This window comes from Kogia breviceps, chromosome 18 (genome assembly GCF_026419965.1).
Source record: "Kogia breviceps isolate mKogBre1 chromosome 18, mKogBre1 haplotype 1, whole genome shotgun sequence".
NCBI classification, from domain to species: domain Eukaryota; kingdom Metazoa; phylum Chordata; class Mammalia; order Artiodactyla; family Physeteridae; genus Kogia; species Kogia breviceps.
This window is the reverse complement of record NC_081327.1, coordinates 29,403,062-29,427,701: the sequence shown is the minus strand read 5'-3', so window position 1 is coordinate 29,427,701 and position 24,640 is coordinate 29,403,062. Positions and strand designations below refer to the sequence as shown.

The 24,640-nt window shown below is 38.4% G+C and overlaps 1 long non-coding RNA gene across 6 annotated transcripts in view; it reads left to right on the top strand.

The window, feature by feature from the left end:
* Positions 1 to 24,347, top strand: part of LOC131745011 (uncharacterized) — a 50,858-nt gene extending 26,511 nt beyond the window's left edge. For 2 of the 6 annotated variants that reach the window (XR_010837997.1, XR_010837994.1), the window contains 4 exons: positions 12,021 to 12,147; positions 12,348 to 12,452; positions 18,873 to 19,005; positions 23,474 to 24,347. This is a non-coding gene — a long non-coding RNA (uncharacterized lncRNA). Of the gene's footprint in view, positions 1 to 12,020; positions 12,148 to 12,347; positions 12,453 to 13,254; positions 13,327 to 13,974; positions 14,192 to 18,872; positions 19,006 to 22,517; positions 22,772 to 23,473 lie in introns of those variants that run through there. The other 4 variants (XR_010837995.1, XR_010837993.1, XR_010837998.1 and 1 more) reach the window with 4 other exon arrangements.
* The last annotated feature ends 293 nt before the right edge of the window (positions 24,348 to 24,640 follow it).

The window sequence follows — 24,640 nt, the reverse complement described above, 5'->3', positions numbered from 1 at the left end:
TACAATAAAGAGCTAAAATGTATTATAATCTGTATTTTACATATAGGGAAGCTGAGGCACAGAGAGGTTGAGTTGCTTGCCAAAGGCCACAGGCAGGTAATAGCAGAGCCTGGGCTCAAACGCAGGAGGTCTGGCACACCAGTCTGAGTGTTTAACCAAGCCAGTGTGCCTGCAGAAATACTTTGTTTTTTCTTCTGATTTATCTTTTCTAAGTAGTGAGTTCAAATGTGGCTTCATGTGTTTATTGCCATTACATTTATTATTCTGAGAAATGGTCCGTTTCTGTCTTTTGCTCGTTTTTCGGTAGTGTTGTCTTCTTAGCAAATTACAATAGATCTCTATTGATAATGGCTTTTGACTCTGTTATAGTTTATCAAATTTTTTTCTAAGCCTGTTGCTTATATTTTTACTTTGTTTTATTTTAATATTACCAAGTTTTGCTTTGTGGATTGAGGTATAATGAAGCCTTTTATCACCTGCAAGATTACAAGTATGTTTTCCTACATTTTCTTCTACTACTTTTAATTTTTTTAAAGTTTGATCTTTCACTCAAGTGGGATTTATTTGGGTGTGCAGTGTGAGATAAAGATCAAACCTTTTATTTCTAGTAACACCCACAGGTCACTTTTGTAATTTGTCCATTTTTTTCTCTATGGTTTGAAAGATAATCTCTGTCTAATGCTATATTCCACCTATATATGTCCCTGGATTGCCAATTCTCTGGAATATTCCACAGGTCTAATCCTGCAGTGTCACACTTTTTACCATTATAACATAAAAGTAAGTTTAAAATCTTATAATTAAAAAGATAATCTCTATCAAATACTCAATCTTAAATTATAAAAGTTATAGATATTATAAATATTATATAATATAAAATTTCAAAAGATATTTTAGCATCTCATACATTTGCTTTTTCAGATAAACATTTGTATCAGCTTGCAAATTTCATTTTAAAATTCCTTTGGGATTTCTATTGAGAATAGATTGAATTTATAGATTAATTTAGGGAAAGGGATGAATCTTTCTAATCCTTACTCCTTATGATATCTCAGAATAACAGCTAATATTTATCTGTTGAATGAATGAATATATGCTTTGTTTTGGTTTTGGAGATGAGGAGAGGGAGTAAATATTTGATCATTTTCTAGATGTTTTAAAAATTCTTAAAAATGGTCATTTCACTTAGATTTTCAATTTATCATTGTAAAGTTCTACATAATATTTTCACTTAAAACTTTTCCCCATATTTCTAAGTATGTCTGCTTTCTTAATCCAAATGTAGTTTACTTTGGTTTCTCCACTTTTTGTCTTTGTCAGACTTGACAGAGTTTTACTTTATTGGTCTTTAAGTATATTTTAAAAATTGCTTTTATTGATATGCTCTCTTTTTTACTTGTTTGATTGCCCTTTCATCTTAATTCTTCCTTTTACTTGTTTTAGTTTATATGATTGACTTTTTCCTGGGTCTTTTAGCTGAATGTATAGTGTGTTTACTTTTTCTCTCTCTTAGACTTTAATACATATTTTTAGTCTGTAAATCATCCTCTAATTTCTGTTTTGGCCATGTCCAGAATTTTTTATATATATTCCTTTCATTGTCTTTCATAAGTGAATAGTCCATAATTTTACACTTTTATTCTTTTTTAACCAAAGAGTTATTTTGAAAATAGCATTAAAAATTAAGTGGTTAGAGCAATATTTTGTGTGGCGGGGGGGTGACTATGTGTAAGGAGGAGAGAGCTATCCATATATTGTTTATTTCTAGGGTTGTTGTTTTTTTTTCATTATAGGTAGAGAATAGAGCCTATATGATTTCCCCTTTGGGTAATATATTGAGATTTCCTTTGTAGTCAAACAGTTAATTTTTGTAAACATTCTGCAGGTTTTAAGAAATGTGCATTCTCTCTTTAGGAAAAGTATCTTAAGTCTGCTTATTAACTCAACCTTGTTAATTTGTTTTTCAAATACTCTACATTCTTATTTTCCATATATCTTAACCTGTCAGTCTCTAGGAGCTTGTGGTTTTCAGACATTCTCCGGTATTTCCAATAGTGTTTATATATTTTGAGGCTTTGTTGTTTCATGGAGTAAAGGTTTGTTTCCACTGTATCTTCTCAGTAGATTGTACATTTAATTGATACAAAATTTCTCTCTTTGTTCCCTTTGATTACTAAAGGAAGCCTTTTCCCTAGTGTGGCGCTCCTTGTGATTTTTTTTTTTTTTTGAAGAGTCTGGAGTTATTTCACATTTTTCTTGCTTCTCCCTCTGCTCCAGCGCTCAAGCAGTGAGCCTTCCCCAGGCACATTTCTCCTTCCGTTTGGTGAGCAATTCTCAGCAGCAAACACTGCTGCTACAACCCACTGTACCTATGGGTGAGGATGGGTGAGTGTGGAGAAAAGCTGGCACTAGGGTGGGCCAAGGGAGGCCCAGAGGGTGCAAAATTGATCACTGTCAGTGTCTGCAAAGTCAGGCGGACCTTGCATGCTGCTGAGAGTGAGTGCCTTCCTGAATTTGGCACTCTAGGGTCCTCACCTGCCTCCCTGGAGTCCCAGTCCTGCTAACAGAATCCACTGTTCTCCAGGTGGGCCTTTCAGTGATCTTGAGAGATTGCCCATCAGTCACTCTGGGTCTTTCATTTCTGTCATCGCTGAGTTTACTCTTTCATCAGAAGGACAACCTTCATTTCCATAGTAGCTATTCCCATACCTGTTTGGATTGTGGTTTACTCTGGTATTTCTGTTAATCTATTCCTGTCTTTTTAATTTTTATTTTCATCAGGGTAACAATGATAAATTAGTTAACAATGAAATAACCCTAAAAGAAAAATGGAAGGTCTTTACCTTGCCCTTCTTCACTGCCATTCTACTCGTCAGAGATAACCCTTGAAAACTTTCTAGCTGTTTCTTCTATTATTTGCCTTCACATTTCTAAATAATATGATTTCTGCTTTGCTTACCACTTATAGGAATGCTTTATTGACTTCCACTCGTGACATATGAGTATATAGCTTTGTTACTTTACCATCCCCATTGCTCCAAAACTTCATTCTCCTAATATAATTTTTGGCTAAATTTGGTTTTTACTGCTGGGAAAAATAGTGTACTTATACTTCCCTAATCATTCAAACTTTTTTTTCTTGAAGCTAATAATGGACTTGTTTCTATATTTGATTAGTTTCCATGTGTTCCATCAAATCCATTATTCACTATCAACAGTTTCTAAGCAGTTATATCTATCAGATAATAATTTATCGATTCTCTTTTAGTTATTTAGTTTTTCTTTTCTAGGGAACTCTCTCTGGAAACGTTTTTTTCTCCTTCTCCAGTTTGGATCGATTGCTTTCTTGCTTTGCCACCTGGTTGTCATCCTGAAACTAATCTTTATGTTTTCCTGTGTTGGAGTCTGTGTTGTCTCTTGTTTTATGCCTTCCTCTTTCTTGCTTCTCATTTTCATGGAGCACATCCTTCCACAGCTTTCTACAGAAATATGGATGGAAGTAAAATATTTTCATGTGAAAATGTCTTTGTTGGAGGTGTCACACTTTTCCAAGAGCTCTATCTTTTTTTTTTTTTTTTTTTTTGCGATACGCGGGCCTCTCACTGTTGTGGCCTCTCCCGTTGCGGAGCACAGGCTCCGGACGTGCAGGCTCAGTGGCCATGGCTCACGGGCCCAGCCGCTCCGCGGCATGTGGGATCTTCCCAGACCGGGGCACGAACCCGTGTCCCCTGCATCGGCAGGCGGACTCTCAACCACTGCGCCACCAGGGAAGCCCCAAGAGCTCTATCTTATACTCTGATTGCTCCTGTCCTTTAACTGCCTGTTCTTGTTTCATCAATATAGAATCTTCTCTTATTTCTCTGTGGTTGTTAATAACTTGATTTTAAGCACTATTTCCTTTTGTGCTCTGCATGGTCTCAAGCTTCCTCCAGATCCCATTTTTCTGTAAATTTAGGTCTTTCTCTTTCATGTTGGAGAATCTTCCTCAAATGTCTTGTAGTCATTAGCTATAATATTTAAGAAAAAGGTGCTCAGAAATTGATGGAAGCTCTTTGCTCATCTGTGGAGCTTGTTGGTGGATGAATTTCACTGTTGGATGATCAAGTGGCAAGGCATCCTTGGCTCTGGGGGACCCTTGAACTTCTGGATCTGAAAGTCTCCCTTTCCTTAGGCTTGGGTCTCAAGAGATGAATCTTTCAATCTCCTCTTTGGGTGGTATGATTTAGTGGCTGACTTTCTGGAAGCAGGGAGGAGGAAAGGCCCAGGGAGCTCCCCGTTCAGTACAACTTTTTTAAACCCTGTGCCTTGTTGCAGCCCTTATCTCTGCCTGGTATCTTTGAGTCTGGAGCCTCTAATTTAACGTCTCCTGCCCCCGACAGTTGCCTGAATACATATGAGAGGGGAGGAGATCTGGGAGTCTGCTGTGTACACAGACTTTGAGCCTATCTCCACCTTAACGCTCAGCCCCCATGCTCCACCATACCTGCTTCCTCCCATTCCTGAGCCTTTAGGTGTCATGGGCTTCATTCTCATTTTTGCTCCCCTTTGCAGAATTTAGCGTCTAGCTTCCTTTGCTCTTTAAAGCCAACTTATCACTCTCCACCCACTCTCCACTTTTGAAAATTGTTTTGATGTCTTTGAAGATGACTTTGATATCTTTCATGCAGTGATGTCTTCATTCTCTCTTTTTCCTTACATACTGGTGTCCTCTTTACCTGGAACCCTTGTCTCTTCCTTCGCTTCACTGTCACCTCAGAAAGCCACTCCTGGGTCTCCATTTTCTCCCGCTTGTGTTGTCTCTTGGCCTCTCTAGGCTGCAAGCTCTATCTTTTATCACTCTTTACTCAAATCCTGGCACCTACTTGATACTTACTTGTTGAGTGAATAAACAAAGCAGAGCTAGGTTGTTCTAGACTGGAAGAAGTGTGACGTTTTCCTTCTGCCTGGCCTGGAGGAAGCTGCCATCAGAAGCACCCAACGTTGCCTTTAAAGTGCCAGATCTGGGACCACATACTGCTTTACGAGGGAGTGAAGTTGGGATCCATGCAGAGAGGAAGATTATGTCTGCTCCTCACTCCCCCACATCTGTGTTCCAGCTGTGATGACTTAAGCCCTGTCCCTTTTGGAGAAGAGTGTGTAGCTCAGTGCTCTGGGGTTGGGATTTGATTCATAATGTTAATAATGACAATGCACATATATTGAGCATCTCCTATGTGCTGGGCACCATACTGCGTATGCAACATGCATAATCTCATTTAATTCCCATCTGGGGTAGATTATCCCTATTATTTCTGTTTTTATAAGTGAGGAGACTGAGACTTAGAGAAGATGAGTAACTCACTCAAGTCCATGGGATTCATGAATGAAAGAACTAAACTTGGACCCAGGTCTGTCTGATGCGAAAGCTTCTGCTGGTATAGTCATGTTCTACTGGTTTCTGTGATGTTTTCCTCCCTCTACATTTAAGCATCACAGAATCACTGGCTGGAGTCATGACATCTCAAAGGAAGAAAAGTTCATAGAGGTCATCTCTTTGGTCCAACTCCTGTTGGTATTGAGGAGAAAACGTAAGCCGGACATTTCCAGCCATGTATCATTTGCACGGTGAGCACTGCATTTAGCATTGATGCCTCACAGGAAACAGTAGGATCAGAATCTGTAGCTAACCAAGGCAAAGAAGGGCACAAAAGCTGACCCCAGATCATTTTTGGCAAGTGCACACAACCCTCTGTCCACAGTGTGAATGAAGCTATACACCAGAGTAACTTAAGTAAGTACAGTGCTTACCCTGAGAAAGGCACCTTGGGAATCTACTCTGACATAGATTTCCTTCTGACTTATAGTTGATATAAAACACCTAATATTCCATTGGTCAGCTTTCTTAATCCCCTGTGCCACTGGGCTTTGTGTTAAATACAACACACACGGACCGAGACTCAAAGGACAATGTGGAAAAGAAACAGCAGGACATGATTCCAAGATTCACTATACGATACAAATTTTGGACTAAAATCACAGGATATCTCTCCCCACCCTTCCCTCCAAGTTCACCTACTTCCATAGTTCCTTAGGTTTGCAAAGATTTGAAGGCAAGGGTATTACACTGAAGTAAGTAGATTTCAAGTCCTGGTGATGTTTTTGTAGCTGCCACATGTGGCCCAGTGTTAAGTAGCTGAACATTTCTGCTTGCTGGCAGCCAAAGTCAGCCCTCACCTCCTACGGAGCTCTTTCTGACTTCAAAAAGCATTCCACAGGGTTGCAGAGAAGAGGAAATGTGGGAGAGGGTTACCACTTACGCTGCCTGAATTCATTTTCCATCTTTGTGCTTCCTGGTCATTAAAGCCATGCAGGAGACAACAGAAGAGCAGAGGAATTTGAGGGCTTCTTCACATAAGGTGCTGGAAACCTCGATATTTGAATGAGAGATTGCATTCTCCTAGAAGCAACTTTTTAAAAAAGCATAACTAAATGTAATTTCAATTGGGAAAGGTTCCTGTAACAGATGTGCAAAGTATGCTGAATCAGCTAAGGGATCCCTTGCTATATATGAAAGCTTGTCTCTTTGCATCTTTCAGGGAAAAAAACCCAGTCATTTGGAATGTTTTCCACAGTATAGCAATTCTGCTGGTGGCAAGCAAAGCCAGCCCAAGAAGGCACTGCTTACAGAATGGCATAAGAAGCATGTCATTTACAAACCCTCGCTGTGCATAGCTGGAAAGCAGGAATGAGGCTGGAATAAATATAAGCTGGACACTCCCTGATGGGGGACATCTTAACAGCAGCTACCCTGTTTGAAAAAAATTTGTTTTGCCTGTTAGAATTTCTTAAAACTTGAAGAGGACTTTAAAGTCTTCTAGATCATTTCGACATTGAAAATAAACCAACATAATCCTTATTTTGTTCTACTTTATATTTTGAATGAAATTTTAAAATAATAATTGATTTTTTTCAATTTGCAAACTTTTGGTAGAGCTCATAACACAGTACAATAAACTGCTGCCTGAGCCAACCTCCTCCAACCAATTTAATGAGATGTGAGCAAAATTTGTTAGATCAAATGAACAGTAATAGGCTGATTTTCATTTTCAAATGTAGTCAGTCAACAGATACTTACTGGACATACCTGCATGTAAGGAACTGTGTGAGACCCTATAGGCATCACATGTTTAGGACACAATGACTAACTTAGAACATTAGACATCTTCTGTTTTCCTTCTGCAGTGATACGTATTTTTTTTATTTTTATTGTAGTATGGTTGATTTACAATGTTGTGTTACTTTCTGCTGTACAGCAAAGTGAGTCAGTTATACATATATCCACTCTTTTTTAAAATTCTTTTCCCATATAGGCCATTACAGAGTATTGAGTAGAGTTCCCTGTGCTGTACAGTAGGTCCTTTTAGTTATCTATTTTATATATAGTAGTATGTATATGTCAATCCTAGTCTCCCAATTTATCCCTCCCTGGCTTTCCCGCCTGGTAACCATAAGTTTGTTTTCTACATCTGTGACTCTGTTTCTGTTTTGTAAATAAGTTCATTTGTACCAATTTTTTTTTTTTAGATTCCACATATAAGTGAGATGTTATATATTTGTCTTTCTCTGTCTGACTTCACTCAGTATGACAATCTCTGGGTCCATCCATGTTGCTGCAAATGGCATTATTTTGTTCTTTTTTATGGCCAAGTAATATTCCATTGTACATATGTACTACATCTTCTTTATCCATTCCTCTGTTGATGGACATTTAGGTTGCTTCCATGTCCTGGCTATTGTAAATAGTGCTGTAATGAACATTGGGGTGCCTGTATCTTTTCAAATTAGGTTTTCTTTGGATAGATGCCTAGGAGTGGGATTGCTTTATCATATGGTACCTCTGTTTTTAGTTTTTTAAGGAACCTCATATTGAGTGTGGACTATGAATTGGTTGTGATAATCGTGGGGAGGAAGCAGGCAGGGCCCTCTCAGCGGCACCTGCCCTTTGGTGCTGAACCTGACTTGAGTCAGTCTCTCTGTCACTCTGGGTTTCTGTCTCTCTCTCCTCTGTCTAACCCACAGGGTGGACTATGGTTGGAGTGGAGCTGGAGGTTTCTCTGTGTGAAGCTAATTGGCCCATTTGGGGCTTAAACCCAGATTCTTAGACCTCTTAGTACCTTACTGTAGACAACTGGGCTTGGAACTTTGAATGCAAATGCTAATTGTTGATCACTAGGAATGACTTTCTCCATTGGGTTCCCAGAGGAGACAGGGGGGCTGGCTGGCTGCTGCATCAGCCCTGACTCACACTTACAGTGAGAGCTTTGGTCCTCTGTGTAGAAACAAATGAAGTTCAGGCATTGCAGGGCCAGTATGTCCCTCTAACATTCCAGGGGACGACTCAGTGGGCGACACATCCCACACACACAACCTGACCTCCTCCACGAGGACATGCATTCATCAGGAGTTAAGTTAAACAGTACCTAGAGATTGATGCAGATGTGTGAGCCACACGCCTATTTTTTGGTGGTAACCTAAAGGCTACCCTGGTGACTTTTTTTTTTTTTTTTTTTTTTTTTTTTTTGCGGTACGCGGGCCTCTCACTGTTGTGGCCTCTCCCATTGCGGAGCACAGGCTCCGGACGCGCAGGCTCAGCGGCCATGGCTCACGGGCCTAGCTGCTCTGCGGCATGTGGGATCCTCCCAGACTGGGGCATGAACCCGTGTCCCCTGCATCGGCAGGCGGACTCTCAACCACTGCGCCACCAGGGAAGCCCTACCCTGGTGACTTTTTGAGGAAAAACTGTCTTCCTCTTCTCTGAGTCGATGGATTTGTTGGCTTGAGTTTTAAAGCAACCCAAACAGTGATTAGGCTAATGGCCTTTGTTGGCTCAAAGCAGTGTTCTCCTTATGTTCTTAAATAATAATGCTTAAACATCCCAAGAAATAGATGTATAAAGAAAAACATTTACTTTTTAGTGAATTCAAAATTGCTAACTTACGATATTGAAATACATCCAATATGCACAATAGCCTGAATCTCTGATAGGCCTTAAATTTAAAAGATGGATGTCAGAAGTACCCATCAGTCAATGTCCAGATTCAGGATGTAACTATCTTTCTCCCCATGTTCAAACAGCCATTCCTCATCTACCCTGGCAGTCTTTCTCAAGCCCAGATGTGTCATTGGAGACTTTCCTCAACACAAGTTAAGTCAAGGGATTGGAATTGGCCCTTGAGATGACATTTATAGACCAGCTCTGATCTAGGTAGCTTCATTCAAGGAAATTTCAGAGTTCTAGGTTTTTTTGCTCTACACTGGTTTATGTTTGGATATTCTCACTCTCCTTTTGTCATGACTTTTGTGTATTTCTGTCCAAATGGCATCAGTTTCCAACCTGGACTTAACTACATGTGCTGCCTTGTAGTTACATGGGTACCAGGAAGGAAAGGAACTTTCCAAAGTCACATGCAATTTTACATCATAATATGATGTCATATAATAGTAAATGACTTTTAACCAGTGTTAAGTAGACTGTATTAGTTTGAAAAGTGAACTATATTCAGTCTTTTAGTTAAAGTTTCATGAAATGTCTATTGTTTGGAAAAGAAGCATTTTTTTCAGATAATGTACCTTAGGATACATGTCCCTGAAGCCAGAACAAAGGCTGTGTGTGTGTGTGTGTGTGTGTGTGTGTGTGTGTGTGTGTGTGTGTGTTCATAACTGAACTAATAGTAAAATCATTTATTGAGCACTTACTATTTGCCAGATACTATGATAGTCATTTTTGTGTGTGGGGGGGTACACAAGCCTCTCACTGTTGTAGCTTCTCCCATTGCGGAGCACAGGCTCCGGACGTGCAGCCTCAGCGGCCATGGCTCGCGGGCCTAGCCGTTCTGCGGCATGTGGGATCTTCCCGGACTGGGGCACGAACCCATGTCTCCTGCATCGGCAGGCGGACTCTCAACCACTGCACCACCAGGGAAGCCCTATGACAGTCATTTTAAATGTGTTTGTATTATTTTGCAGGGCTGCCATAACAAAATACAAAAACTGAGTAGCTTCAACAAGAGTAATTTATTTTTTCATACTTCTGGAGGCTGGGAGTCCAAGATCAAGGTGTTGGCAGGTTTGGTTTCATCTGAGGCCTCTCTCCTTGGCTTGCAGATGGCTGCCTACTTGTTGTGTCATCATATGGCCTATCCTATGTGTGTGAGCATCCGTGGTGCCTTTGTCTCCTTATAAGGACACTAGTTAGATTGGATTAGGGCCCACCCTAATGGCCTCATTTTAATTTAATCACCTCTTTAAAGGCCCTATATACTCACATTTTGAGGTACTGGAGACTAGGGCTTCAAAATATAAATTTAGGATGGAGGAGAAGGAGACACATTCAGCTCATAGCAGTGTTGAATCCTCACCACAATTTTTATAATAAGGGTACTATCATTATCTCCATTTTAAAGATAAAGAAACAGAGGTTCATAGAAGCTGAGTCACTGGCCTGATGACTTCCATGTAGCAAAGCCAAACATACCATTTACATGCTCTGTATTTCTTTTTCAGTGTGTGTGTCAGAGATATCATCTAGTTTATGAAGTGAGTCTGAAAAGGCCCATTGAAATTTCTGGATTCCTTTAAAAGGAGGTGTATGTAGCCATGTTGCTAAAGGAGCTTCTGCCACTTAGCAGCTGTGTGACCTCTGGCAGGTTACTTTACCTCTCTGGCCTTTGGTTTTCTCGTCTATAAAATGGGGATGTTAATCGTACCTACCTGAGAGCGCTGTTGTGAGGAGGATGTGAGATAATCCTTATAAAGTCTTTATAACAATGTCTGTACATAGAGGTATTAAGTAGATGTTAGTAGCTATTATTATATACGATTATCGTTATTCTGAGAAAGATACATTTTCAGAATGGGACAAAGTGATTACTATCATTCCATTTTAACAGTTGAAAGTGTTATTACATGCTGATTGTTTGGATCTACATATTACCATAGTTTAAAATATTATCATTTTCAATGCATTGTGTCATTTTACATTGGCAGTATGTCAGAGGCTGGTGTAACATGTCAAAAGGGATTTAATTCATTGGCTGTGTGTCATACATGTGACATAGCACTGAGAATCAGACCGACAGTACCTGTTTTTAACACATGTTGGACACACCGGCCGGGTTTCCTTGGAGTTAGGAGTCACGCTGAGCTGTTGCAGCACCCGTTTTCTGCAGAGCCCCAAAAGACCATAAGAGATTATTCCCTAAAAACCAATTTTCAAGTGGCCCCATTGCAAAATGGCTCTGCAATTACTCTGTCGTGCAGAGGCCTAAACTGGGCACATGGAGTGTTGCAGACAGAGTTCCATGAGAGCCCTGCTGGCCCACTGGACTCTGAATGGCTGCCGTGGTCTTCCCTTGCTGGGTTGCACTGTCATGGGTGCCAGCGCCCTTGGAGCAGTGCTCCTTGAAGTTGCTTCCAGATCCAATATTGCAGATCATGCTGCACTGCAGGGCCTCATCCATCTAGTCTAAGGTACTTTTGCAAGTATTTTTCTAGATTAAATTCCTAGCAGTGGAGTTGCTGGGCTAGAAGTTATATCTGTTCACAATTTTGATGGATATTTCCAGACTGACCTTCAAAACAGTTGAACCAGTGCATTCTTACCCACAGTGGGTGAGTGTGCCTATTTGATATTATCAAATATTTTCATTTTGGCCAACATGATAGGTAAGATCCATTCTTCCACAATTGCTTTGATTTGTATGTCTTTAATTATGAATATGATTGAGCACCATTTCATCTCTTTGTTCCCTGTTTTGTATTTTTTACTTCTGCGTGTGAATTGGCTATTCATATCCTTTGCCCATTTTTCCACTGGGTGTGTCTTTTTCCAAGTGAAATATATAGACCCTTTGTCAATTAAGGAAACGAGCCCTTAAGGAAAATATTTTCCCCACTTTACCCTTTGTCTTTTGCCTTTGTTTACAATATTTCGGCCCATCCTAAGTTTTTAAATTTACGTTTTTACATTTCTCAACACCCAGGAAATTTGTGGAGAGTTGGACTAAATCTCAAGATCCCTTCAAGTCTAAAGAAGATTCTACAAATACTAACAACCACAAAATGAAAGGAACGCAAGTCCAGTGGTGGATTTTTTGCAGACTTTAGCAGGTGGGTGAAAGCCACTTCTGTTGTCTAGGCCTTTCTAAGGATTCTGTCATCTCGCCTGTAAAATACTCTACTCTGCATTGTAGCAGCTGAACAGTTGACATTACAATCAAGATATGATTTTTTAAATGTTTTTAAAATGTTTTTATTAGTGTTATAAAAGTCATATGGTTCACTACAGTGATTGAATTTTTAAAATCCAGGTTCTGGCACCATGCTTACCCCTCAGGAATGTGCTGGATGATTCTACCAATATTTGTGGTAAAGGAATGTGATTCATGAAAGGATGAACCTCCCTAGAAGGCTTGGTAAGCTCAAGGATGCTCTCACACTTCTTCAAGGGGAGGAAAAGACAGTAAGAACTTTGAATGCAGACACTAAGTGACTTGGAGATGCTTTCAGTGATTTATGATATAGTTTTAAACTTTTTGGAAAATACGGATCCTCCTTAAACTCTTAAGGCAAACACAACCATCTAAATTAGAGAGCTTCTCAAACCCTTGATGTACATATGAATCACTTGGGGATCTTGTTTGAATGCAAATTCTGTGATTGGGTGGGGGGCTCCGGTAGGACTGAGATTCTGCATTTCTAGCAAGCTGCTTGTCCCCAGACCTCGCAGTAGCCAGGCTCTAAAATGCAACTCTCCTGAACACATTCCCCTACTCCGTAGTCCTATATGTGCATATACACATGCTTTATATATATCTTTATATTCCTGCTTTCTAAAACATTAATTGGGAAATAGGCCATTGTTACAGAAACCGCAATGTGCTTCATGGAAAAAACATTGGGTACAAAGGCAAAACATTGACAAATTGATACTCTCTTGCTTGGTCATGCCTGATTTAAGGAAATGAAGCCAAAATAGGCTATGTGAATTGGAAATTGACTTCGACCACATTTAAATTATTCTCTTTTAAAATATTAGCAGTTGAGTGTGTAAACCAATATTTATTTTCTAATCAAAGGTTTGTGGCAAATGGTTTATAAATGAAAGAAATGAGGGAAGAATGCTTTGAAATGCTTCTAGTAATAGAAGTGGAAATGGGATATTTTATTTCTTTAAATGGCAGACACAGGCCTCAACTAAAATTCATCCTCCTCTAGGAAAAGGAAATTATATGAAAAACTGATCACAGTATAAAAGCACAGGCCAGCTCCTCTCTGCCAGCGATCATAGTAAGTATTTTTTGGTGGAAAAAAAGTTGAAGATCCAGCTACATTAAGGGAGAATCTATTGACAGAGTAATTGTATAGAGAGGATCCCTTAAGAAAAGCTTCCAAAATTCCATTATCTTAACTGTCACTCGCCACTTTGAGTTGTCTTGGAGCTGTGTGTTTTCATGAATTACCAGAGCTGTTTGTTTTTTCCTTTATCAGTCATCACCCTGTCAGCCGGGCCATTCATAACAACTTTTGGCAGCTCATCAGGAGAGTTCAGAGCTTGAATAGGACCCTATCAACTCTCACACCTCATTGTGTGAAACTGTTTACCAGCATTGCCTTTTTCTGTAAATATTACAAGCAGAGCCCTGAAAGTGGAGATGTGTGAAAACAAAATGGACAAATCTTGTAGCAGTTGGCCGAGATGGCAGACGGGGGGGGGGTGACCGAGAATTTGCAAGTCCTTGTGTTTCCTTTATTCGTCTGAATACTGCCTAGTCACTGGGCTTGCATTCTCGTGTATGCTTGTTAATTAGACAATATTTAATTTGACTTAACATTTGTGTCAGTTTGGTGAAAGTGAGACTTTGTAATTAGGGAGTACAGACCGGGTTTCTGTCACAATTCTACTCACTTACCCTAATTTAATGCCCCCTTTTCCAGTGTATTGTCACACTTGGTGTGCTGAGTTCCCCCGCTGTCTTTTATGCTTGACTAGTAACAAGGTGGCCCACATTATACAACCACCAGCAAATGGACTCTGTCTCCTGGACTTAACAGCCTGAAGTTTCTGCCAGATTCACCCATCAGAAATAATTTCTTATTTAAAGCAAATGTCAACAATTCTCTATTGAAGCTAATATCGTGAACTTGCAAATGGGTATGTTTTTTTGTTCTCTATTTTTATTGAAGTTATATATGCACAGATTTTGAAGTGTCAAGTAGTTCCAGGTTTTGTGACAAAAAATAGCCATCTCCCCAGCCTCCCACCCCTACCGCCAACAGGCAACCACTTCCATTTCTTGCAGCAGATTATTTAGAAAAATAACTTCACAGTGAGAAATAGGTTGTTTCACTGTACCTGTTTTTGGATGTTACATAGATGGAATCATTTCTGTGATTCACTTCTTCCACTTACCATGAAGGTGGGTCTTCTTTTTTTTTACAAATTTATTTATTTATTTTTGGCTGCGTTGGGTCTTCGTTGCTGCATGCGGGCTTCTCACTGCGGTGGCTTCTCTTGTTGTGGAGCACGGGCTCTAGGCTCACGGGCTTCAGTAGTTGTGGCTCACGGGCTCAGCAGTTGTGGCTCGCGGGTTTAGTTGCTCCACGGCATGTGGGATCTTCCCGGACCAGGGCTCAAACCTGCATCCCCTGCACTGGCAGGCGGATTCTTAACCACTGCGCCACCAGGGAAGTCCCAGTGGGTTTTCTTTTAATTACTCTTTTTTAACACAAAGGTATAATTTATATACAATGAATGCACAGATTTTCAATGTACAGTTGAATACATTTTAACAAATGAATGTACCCACATGACTGTACACCAAACTACGGAACATTTGCAGTACCCCAGAAAGTTCCCTTATATACCTTTGCAATCAGGCCCCATCCATGAAGCAATCACTTTTGTTATTTCTTTCATCATAGATTAGATCTCCCTGCTCTAGAACTTCCTGTATGGCATTATATATTAGGCACTCTATTGTGCCTGACTTCTTTTGTTCAAAGTGACATCTTTGAGATTCATGCAGAAATTTATTCCTTTTAACTACCAAGTAATGTTTCATTGTATGAAAATACTGTTTGTTTATCAGTTTACTTGTTGATGCTCAGTTGTTTCCATTTTGGGGCTATTAGGTTGTCTTTTTATTATTGATTCTTGGGAGTTTTATATATTCTAGATAACAAGTTCTTTGTCAGAAATCAGCTTTGCAAATATCTCTCCCAGTCTGTGTTTCATCTTTTCATCTTCTTAATGGTATCATTTGATGAGCAGAAATTTTAAATTTTGGTTATGTCCATCTTATGATTTTTTTTTATGGCTTGTGCTTTTTGTATCCTGTCAAAGAACTCTTTGCCAACCACAAGATCATGCAAATATTCTTGTTTTCTTTTAGAAAACATTGACGCTTTCTAGTTTCAGATTTTACATGAAACATTCCTATCTAAATATAATTTTTGTGTTATGGTGTGAGGTAGAGGTCAAGGTTCTTTCTTTTTTAAAATATGGATATACAATTATTCTAGCATCATTTATTGTAAAAACTTTCCTTTCCCCATTGGATATGTGTATGTGTGTGTGTGTATACTTCAGAACTTTATTCTGCTTCACTGACTTGCATATCTATCTTTATACAAGTAACAGTGTCTTAATTATTGTGGTTTTTAAGCACAATTTAAAAGCAGGTAGTGTAAGTCTTCCAAATTTTTTCTTCTTTTTCAGGTTATTTTTACTATTCTTAATCTTTCACGTTTTCATATACATATACAATCAGCTTGTTAATTTCTACTACAAGCCTCATGGAATTTTGATTGGGATTGCACTGAATTTATAGATCAATTAGGGAAGAACTGACACTTTAGCAATATTAATTTTTCCCATCCCTAAATGTGTTATATGGTTTAAGTTTTTTATTTACTAACTTCCTGCAGTATGTAGTAGTTTTCAGAATACAAGTCCTACCTATCTTTTCTTAAATTTATTTTTGAGTATTTTATGTTAGTCCTTCAGTAGTAAATGAATTGCTTTTAAATTTCATTTTTTAATAATTTGCTGGTGAAATTTTGAAATATAATTAAAATTTGTGTATTGACCTTAATTCCTGTGACTTTGCTAAATTCACTTTTCAGTTCTAGTAGTTTTGGGGGGTAGATTCCTTAGAATGTTTTATATATACAATCATGTCAACTGCAAAAAAGACTGTTTTACTTCTTTCTTTTAAATTTTTATACCTTCATTTCTTTCTTACATTGCTATGCTAGATAGGGCTTCCAGTATTTTGCTGAATAGACATGGAGACAGTGGGTATCTTGTTCCTGAACTAAGAAGCATTCAATATTTCACCAATAAGTATGACATTAACTCTTGTTTCTTCATATATTCCCATTATCACGTTGATGAAATTCCTTTTTTTTCCTAGTGTTTTGAGATTTTTTTTTCATGAATGGTGTGACATTTTTTGACATGTTCAAAAATGGTTTTGCATCAATTGAATTGAGATTTTTTTTCTCTTTGATTCTGTTAATGTAATGAATTAGAACTATTGATTTCATAACATAAAACCAACCTTTAATCCTGGCATAAGCTCCATTTATTAATAACATTTATCCTTTTCATATAATGCTGAATTTGATTTGTAAATATTTTCTTGAGGACTTTGTATATTTATTCATGTAGATATTAGTCTATAATTTTCTTTTCTTGTAATGTCTTTCTCAGGTTGTAATAACAGGGTTATACTGGCCTCATTAAACTACTTGAAAAGCATTTCCTTCTATTTTCTTAAAGAGTTTGTATAACACTGGTATTAGTTTTGTCCTTAAACCTTTCATAAAATTTGTGAGTAAAGCCGTCTGGGCCAGGGTTTTCTTTGTTGAAAGGTTTTTAATTATGAATTTAATTTTGAAAATGGATATAAAGCTCTTTGAATTTTTCTGTTTCTTCCTGTGCTAATTTTGGTATGATGTGCTTTTCAGGGAATTTGTCCACTTGCTCTAAGTTGTTGAAATTATAGGCATAAAGTCATTAATGTTTTTGTCTTCTTGGAGAATTGAATCCCTTTTCATTTTGTAATAAGCCTATCGCTGGTAATATTTTTTGTCTGAAGCCTACTTTGGTATTAATAAAGCAACTTCAGCTTTCTTTTGAGTAGTGTCTGAATGGAATATCTTTTTTCATTCTTTAACTTTTAATCTATTTATGTCTTTATATTTAAAGTGGTATTCTTGTAGGCAGCATATAGCTGAGTCTTGCTTTTTATCTAATCTAACAATCTATCTTTGAATTAGTGTGGCTTACATTTAATGTGATTATTGATATGGTTGAATTAAAATCTACCATCTAACCAGCTCTTTTCTATTTCTTCCATTTGTCCTTTGTTTCTTTTTGCTTCCTTTTTGATTAATTGAGCATTTTCACGATTCAATGTTATTTCCACTATTGAATTATCATGCACACCTCTTTTGAAAAAAATTTAGTACTTTTAGGGTTTACCATGTACCTGTTATTTAAAGTCCACTTTCACATAATATCCTGTCATGTCTAGTACAAAGACAATATATCCCCAATTTCTCTCTCTCATTCTTCTTCTATTCTTGCCACATACTGACTCTTATGTATGCTGTAAATACACAATACTACTATTTTTGCTTTAGGTAGTTATCTTTCAGAGCAATTAAAAATAATAAAAAATAAATTTTGAACTTTGCTTACTTTTAGTTATTCCATTTACAGTGCTCTTAATTTTTTTGTGTAGATTCAAGCTTCTGTCTGCTATTATATTCCTTCTGTCTGAAGAACTTTCTTCAATATTACTTATAGCATGGGTCTACTGGCAATGAATTCGCTCAGGTTTGTTTTTTGGTTTTGGTTCAGGAAAGTCTTTATTTCTTGTTCCTTTCTGAAAGACATTTTTGCTGGGTATAGGATTCCGACTTGACAGGTTTTTGTTGCTGTTCAGCTACAGAGACCTCATTCCTCATCTTCTGTCTTGTGTAGTTTCTGGAGAAGACTACTGTAACTCTTATCTTTAATTTTTATTCCTCTGTATGGTATGTGTCATTTTTCACTGGCTGCCTTCATAATTTCCTTTGTGTTTGGTTTTCAGCAGCTTGTATATAATATGCCTATGGTGTGGGAGTACTTTTGGTAGGGGAGCACTTATCCTGATTGATGTTCTTTGAATGTCTTGGAACTGTTGTTTGGTATCTGTCATTCATTTTGGAATATTCTCGCGTATTATTTCTCCTTCTTTTTTCTTCCTGGGATGCCAATTACACACAGGTTAGACCTTTTGTTATTATAGCATATGTCTTGGATGCTCGGTTGTGTTTTTCCACCCACTCTCTATCCTTCCCCACTGTTCTTCAATCCATGCCAGAATTGTTATAAATCCAGTTTCCACAGATGTGAGGGTCTGACTGAAGAAACTTCATTGCTGTTCTCCTCTTATTCTCCAAATCCTTGTGGGTTTATCCCTTTAAAAGATTGTTTTCTGCCATTTTAGTGGTCTTGGGAGGGAGTGAAAGTAGATGCACATAGTCAATCTACCATCTTTACCTGGAAGTCAAGAGTGAATTTCATTATTTAAATTAAGGTTAGTGGTGGTAAGGAGCTAAATTTCCTATTATCTTTGAAATAAATCAATCTATTATATCATATTTTCTAATTTTAAAGACTTTTACATTCTCCAAAATAAAAGAATCACAAATAATAATAGCTAACATTTATTATACACTTATCATGTGTTAAGTGTTGTAAATGCTGCTACTGTATGAACTAATTTCATTCTCACAACAGCTTTCCAATATAGACATCCTTATTTTTTTCATTTTTACAGATGAAGACAAACTGAGGCACAGGAGATTAAGTAATTTTTCCAAAGATTCAGAAATAGAAAATGACAGAACTTGGCTCCTTAACCACTATGTATTCTGACTACCTCCAACAAATTGGAAGATGGTGGCTTTTAGGTAATACCTTTGTTTTTTGGTCTCTGCAATCCTTCGTGTACTGCTGTTACCTCTCCAAGAGTCTTAATCTATGAATCAGTAAGTACATATTCAGTGCCTGTTATGCGACCAGAATTGTTTTGTTCGCTGTGGAGGTATAAAGAAATACATCAGGGCTGCTTCCTTCAGGGAGTTTACATCTCTCTAAGAGAAGGCCCCCACTAGTCTGAAAATAAGCTTAATGGTACAAAGTGGTACCATCATTCAGGAAAATGAAAGCTTGATTTGATCTGGGTGCTCAGAAACCATGAAAAACTCATTAAAAACACTGATGGTTATTCAAGAGTATACTTAGTTTCTGGCTTACCCATGCTGCCTTTCACTTCTCCCTTTACCTCTTTTTTTGCAGCCTAATTTTAGCTACTGTACTGTTTATAAATATTTCTTCCGCAGAGCAAATTAAGAGGCTTGTTTATAAGCTCAAAAGATCTTTGTAAAAGTGTAGAGTGGGAAGAGTCTCAAATTCTTGGTCACAGTGATATATAGGTATAGATATATAGATATACCTTTTATTCCAACTACCTTCTTTCCCTGTCAAGATGGATAACTGAGAATGAACACGTATTAACATTAGGTGTTCTCTAGTATTTCTGGAATGGCTGTGAGTAAACAAAGGGTTGATAGATGCAATATTATCTTTAGATTGGCTAGCACAGGGACTGACTCCTAATAGATACCTAACAAATATTTATTGTTTTGTGGATTGAACGAATGAAATTAAATCCTAAGGTGAATCTTTTTTAGACAATGAAGAAAATCCTCATGAGTTTGTATTTTAATTTGAAGGAATTTTCCTAATGCAATGCACATCAACATGTCTTAGGGAGAAAGTTTTCGTCTTTGATTCATTATCCTTACCTGGAAGCTCTTCAGGATTAAGGGATGGGATTCACTCATAGCTTATGACCACTCCCTCCCTGGAGCAGTACCTAGAATTTGTTGGATGGAAATATTTGTTGGATGGAAAGTTGAATCATTTGACAGTATCTGGTTTGAGGCTGAAGGAAGTCTCAGTGCTCTATAACCACCTATCCCAACAGTAGGTTCTACACAAAACTAACAGTAACAATAGAACAAATTTTCAGGAAAAACTTGGTAATGTAGTAGTCAGACCATGTACTTTTTTTTTTGGTGTTTTTATTTTTTTCAATTATTGGAGATATATATATATATATATATATTTTTTTACATCTTTATTGGAGTATAATTGCTTTACAATGGTGTGTTAGTTTCTGCTGTACAACAAAGTGAATCAGCTTATATGTATACGTATATCCCTCTATCTCCTCCCTCTTGAACTTCCCTCCCACCCTCCCTATCCCACCCCTCTAGGTGGTCACAAAGCACCGAGCTGATCTCCCTGTGCTATGCGGCTGCTTCCCACTAGTCATCCATTTTACATTTGGTAGTGTATATATGTCAATGCTACTCTCTCACTTCATCCCAGCTTCCCCTTCCCCCTCCCCGTGTCCTCAAGTCCCTTCTCTATATCAGCATCTTTATTACTGCCCTGCCACTAGGTTCATCAGTACCATTTATTTAGATTCCATATATATGTGTTAGCATATGGTATTTGTTTTTCTCCTTCTGACTTACTTCACTCTGTATGACAGGTCCATCCACCTCACTACAAATAACTCAATTTCATTCCTTTTTATGGCTTTTTTTATGGCTGAGTAATTTTTTTATGGCTGAGTAATATTCCATTGTGTATATGTGCCACATCTTCTTTGTCCATTCATCTGTCGATGGACATTTTGGTTGCTTCCATGTCCTGGCTACTGTAAATAGCGATGAACATCGTGGTACACGTATCTTTCTGAATTATGGTTTTCTCAGGCTAAATGCCCAGTAGTGGGATTGCTGGTTCATATGGTAATTCTATTTTTAGTTTTTTAAGGAACCTTCATACTGTTCTCCATAGTGGCTGTATCAATTTACATTCCCACCAACAGTGCAAGAGGGTTCCCTTTTCTCCACACCCTCTCCAGCATTTACTGTTTGTAGATTTTTGATGATGCCCATTCTGACAAGTGTGAGGTGATACCTCATTGTGATTTTGATTTTCATTTCTCTAATGGTTAATGATGTTGAGCATCTTTTCATGTGTCTCTTGGCCATCTGTATGTCTTCTTTGGAGAAATGTCTGTTTAGGTCTTCTGCCCATTTTTGGATCGGGTTGTTTGTTGTTGTGATATTGAGCTGCATGAGTTGCTTGTATATTTTGGAGATTAATCCTTTGTCCATTGCTTCATTTGCAAATATTTTCTCCCATTCTGAGAGTTGTCTTTTCGTGTTGTTTATGGTTTCCTTTGCTGTGCAAAAGCTTTTAAGTTTCATTAGGTCCCATTTATTTTTGTTTTTATTTCCATTTCTCTAGGAGGTGGGTCTAAAAGGATCTTGCTGTGATTTATGTCATAGAATGTTCTGCCTACGTTTTCCTCTAAGTGTTTTATAGTCAGACCATGTACTTTGAAACCAAGCAGACCTAGAGTCTAGTCCCATCTCTACCACTTAGGAGCTAGCCGTATGACCTCAGGAAGTTGTTTAACCTCTCCAAGTCTCAATTTCCCAATCTTTCTGTTTGGAACAGTAACAGTATTTCATATGTTATGAGGATTGAATAAAATACTCCACACTGTGACCAACTACAGGAAGTGCTCAACAGATGGCAAATAAATAGTTATTATTCTACAGAGATTTCAGGAGTTGAGGCTGTGGCCATTTTGATCTGTAAAGAATCTTGACAAAAGTGGGGCAATCTAAAACAGAGATACCTATATGCTTCCTGTGTTTGTCTTTTCTTGCTTCAGGAATTTTGAGTGGCGTTTGTTTGACTATATGAGTATGTGGAAAGAGGTGCGATAGGACAGGAGCTAGAAATTCTTTCTACTTTTAGAGAAATGCCCTCTACCAAGGATTTATGCTAACAGGACCCCATAGGCCCACCCTGTCAGCTGAGGATGAAAACAGCCAGAGACAATGGAATATGACACAGTAATGCGTTCTCATTTGTCAGGTGTCAGCTTGCCGATATGCTCTAAGGATATGGTGTTCAGTAATTCCTAGAAATTGGTAATAATGATACCATTTACACAGCAGCTCCTCTGGCAGTTTTCAGAGCACTTCCACATACACCATCTGATTTAATTTCCACCACAATGCTATGAGGAACCTGAAATAAATATCATTCCCATTTTATAGATGAGTAAATACATTCTGAGAAGCAAAATGACGATGCCCAAGGTCACATAGCTGCTCAGTAATCAACCTCAGACTTGAACCTGAGTTCTCACTCTGGGATCATTATTTTTTTTCCATGAAACAAACAGCTTGTTTGCTCTACATAATCCATCTCATATTTTGAATATTAAGTGTACCTGCACCCATGCTAGACCCTTAAGAATTTGTGTTTATAAGATCATTTAGTAATCAGTAGCAGCAGCTACCTTGTGTGTCTTTTTTGTCAACAGGGAACAAAGTTTGTCATCCTGATACACCAGGTCTTTAATGATGTCAATAAAGAAACAACCCACCCTTTGGTTAAAAGACTCTGAGCCTTCAAGGACCACTGGTTGTCCAGAGGAAGCCATGGTTATTCTGGTGAAGCACGAGGCCACGGTTGTTTTGATCAGCCACTCAATGGAGGGTCCAAAGCTTAAGCAGAATAAACTCAGGACAGACAGCACTGGAACTCTAGGAGTGTAACCTCACCAGCAGATGAAGTAGTGATGGATGACTCCTGATTATGGAGTCCTTTTCATCTCTCAATTTATATTCTAAGTTGTTACCTAGAATAAATCCTACTGTTTCTAATTAGTGCGCTCGTTGTCTTTGTTTTGAATGGAAAAGGGAAAAAATGTGTTTATACTCCTGCTAGCAGCATACAAAGTATGCCTAAAGTGGAATATCTTTCTCCATCATGAATAACATTAATCTTTGCAGTTCTCCAAAGTAACTAATTGCTGTATCGCCGAATTCCTGTTTGTATGGATGGGTGAGTTTCCAGGTGACAATTTGTTGCAGGAAGAATTCTCTCCAGAACCATTCTTAAGATTATTGTCAAATTCCTTAATCAAGAATGAGAATCCAGGGAATTCTGTGGTAGTCCTTGTGGTTAGGACTCCTCACTCTTACTGCCAAGGGCCCGGGTTCAATCCCTGGTCGAGGAGCTAAGATCCCACAAGCTGTGCAGCGTGGCCAGGAAAAAAAAAAAAAAAAAATGAGGAGCCAAACTGGTTCGGCTAAATACACAGACAACCAGTTGGCAACGGGCTGAGCTCATCCTTCCTGGATTCTTAACTGTCAGAGAGAATTGATGGATAAAGCTACAGAGGGCTTCTCATCCATTACAAACCTTCCAACGGGAGGAGGGGAGCCGCCACGCCACAGTTTTCTTCTATCCTGAGCCTGTCTTGTGTTTTTCCAGGTTCATGAGTACGAGATGCCTGCACACACCCCTGCCCTCTGATGAGATGATGACGGTAATAGTGAACCTGAGGACACCACTGTGCCGTATTCTCGAAAGAACCCAATTTTGTTCCAACAACAATTTTCAGTGAAAAGGATCATCACATTTTGCATATTCCCTTGCAAGGGCTTGGAGAGATTACATCCCTTGTTCAAGGTCACACAATTATTAAATGGCAGTAGGAGTCTGAGCCTGGGTCTGCCTGCCCCCGACCCCAGGCTTTCGAGTATTAACCTCATTGTCTCTACCGTGATAATGGCTTCCCTGTGGTAACTGTTAGAGGCTGGAAAATGTGGGCCTGAGAGAACTTGTAAATATGAAATAACTCTTTGCCTACTGAGATTCTTAGTTTTAAAAACCCAGAGGAAGATTATATTAATATATTTATTTAACACTTATGTACAATATTTACATTTACAAAATGCTATATAGTATAACAGAATGGGCAGACATCTTTATTGGGGCATATCATTTGTCTTTTCTTTCATATTCATTTATTCCTTTGATTTGTATCAAATGTTCCCCACTTAGTCTTCTGAGATCCTGTACAATGGTAACAAATTTAAAATAAGATTAATAAAAAGATTATTTTGTATCACTCCTAGAGAAAACCGAGCAGGGCCATGCCATTCTCTGTTCTTGATAAATGTTATGCAAAAGCGCATAATATCGTCCCCAGCATACTGTCTGTAGCACCAGCTGTGCTTGTTCATGGTGCTTTGAAACTCTATTTGGCTCTTATTCCTCATTTATTTTGTGGCATTCATGTCTGCCCTTCAGCTGGTTGGGGTGTTCCACATTTTGGATAATAAACTGCTGTGAGCAGAGCATCTGAAGAGACTGCACTCTGGCCTTTTCTTCATTGATCCCCAAGCCAGAGAAGCCTCTGCAGAGTTTTCTTGCTGATGATTCCCTCTGCCTGGAAACCTTTCTTCCCCTGATGGTCCCATAACTGCTACCTTCCTTCACTCGGGCCTGAAGTCAAACGGCACCTTCCCCAAGAGGCCTGCGTTGATCCCAGATCCCAGAGAACCACGCCCCCTATCAGTGTATCCTGGCGTGCTCTTCTTTTATCTTCGCTTTAGCACATAAGACTATTAAGAGCCCTAGAATTCCAGCGTTTGG